Source organism: Notamacropus eugenii, chromosome 6, assembly GCF_028372415.1.
Source record: "Notamacropus eugenii isolate mMacEug1 chromosome 6, mMacEug1.pri_v2, whole genome shotgun sequence".
Classification (NCBI taxonomy): domain Eukaryota; kingdom Metazoa; phylum Chordata; class Mammalia; order Diprotodontia; family Macropodidae; genus Notamacropus; species Notamacropus eugenii.
Window position 1 is genome coordinate 161,159,334 of NC_092877.1, and position 1,915 is coordinate 161,161,248.

Below are 1,915 nucleotides of genomic sequence, written 5' to 3' on the forward strand. Positions count from 1 at the left end.
GTGTGAAGATTAATTCACTTATCTTCAAATATAACCACATGGCTATACCTACAGATTTTTCCAAACTATGACCATAGGAGAAAAAAAAAAGTTACATTCTTGGGAGCAGAGCCAACATGGCAAATTGGACCTGCACCTGCTCTCTAGAAAAATACTTTAAAATACCAAAAGTGTCTCTAAACAAATTCTAGAGCAGCATAAGCCACAAAATGACAGAGTGAAACAGAATTCCAGCCCAAGATAGCCAGGAAGGCCGACAGGAAGGGTCTACTGCATGGAGCTCAGAGCATAGCAAAGCCCAGTGTGGGTTTTGTGGCACAGACAGGACTGAGAGCAAACTTCAAGGCAACCCACAAATGTCAAAAACAGATTCAAAGGTCACTGAGAAGGCTCTTTCACCTGGGTGTGAGGAGAGCATGGTCTGACCCCAGTACCAGACCCAGGGCAGCTGCAGTCACTGCTAGAGCAGTGACTGTTTCTGGAGCTCTTGGTCTAAATATTCTGGGGGAAACTCACAACTGATCTGGGTCTCAGTCCTGAGTAGCAGTCCTGGGGTGAGAAACAGAACTGGCTTGTTGGAGCTGGTGGTGGCTGTGAAGAGGGAATCCTATCATCAGATCCAGGGCAGAAAAAAAAAAAAAAAAGCTTTTGGTTGCTGACAGACCAGGGAGAAGGCTAAGAGAGGAGTAAACACCTCTACCTTGATTATGCCATTTTGGAGGGACTGAAAACTTACAGGTCCCTAGAGATATCTGAGAGAATAGCTGCACAAAACTTCTGAAGCCTGTCCACTTGACAAAGGATTAGAAGTTAAGTGATTGACCAGTAAAATTCCCAAAACAGGGAAAAAATAATACTATAGAAATTTGCTTTCTTGGTAAAAAGGTATTTTCTTCAATTCTTTCAGAGGACGAGAAGTAAAACATACAATCAGAGGAAGAACAGATCATACAATCAGAGGAAGACAGCAAGGTCAGGGTCCTACATCCAAAGCCCCCCAAAATATGCAACGGGCTCAGGCCATGGAAGAGGTCAAACAGGATTTTGAAAAGTGAGTAAGAAAAGTGGAGGAAAAAATGGAAAGTGAAATGAGAGTGATGCGTGAAAACCATGAAAAACACATCAAAATCTATTGAAGGAAACCCCTAAAAATGATGAAGAAAATAACAACTTTAAAAATAGATTAACTCAAATGACAAAAGAGGACTAAAAAGCCAATGAGAAGAATGTCTTAAAAAGCAAAATGGACCAAATGGAAAAGGATATACAAAACCTCACTGCAGAAAATAGTTTTTTAAAGAGTAAAATCGAGCAGAAGGAAGCTATTGTCCTTATGAAAAATCAAGAAATTAAAAACACAAAGCCAAAAGAATGAAAAAAAGAATAGATGACAGCATTATGTAGCTCAATGGAAAAACCACTGACCAGGAAAATAGATACAGGAGAGAAAATTTAAAAGTTATTGGTCTACCTGAACACCAAAAAAACCAAACAAAAACAAACAAACAAACAAAAAAAACCGAGGAATCATCTTCCAAGAAATTATCGAGGAAACTGCCCTGATATTCTAGAAAGAGAGGGTAAAATAGAATTGGAAGGAATTCACCTACTGAAAGACACTCCAAAAGGAAAAGTCCTAGGAATATTGTAGACAAATTCTGGTGTTCCCAAAAACAATGAGAAAATATTACAAGCATCCAGAAAGAAACAATTCAAGTAATGTGGAAATACAATTAGCATAATACAGGATTTAGCAGCTTCTACATTAAGGGATCAAAGGACTTAGAATATGATATTTCAGAGGTCAAAGGAGATAAGATTAAAACTAAGAATCACCTACCCAGCAAAAGTGAGTAAAATATTTCTGGGAAAAAAAAATGGAATTTCAATGAAATAAAAGCCTTCTAAGCATTCT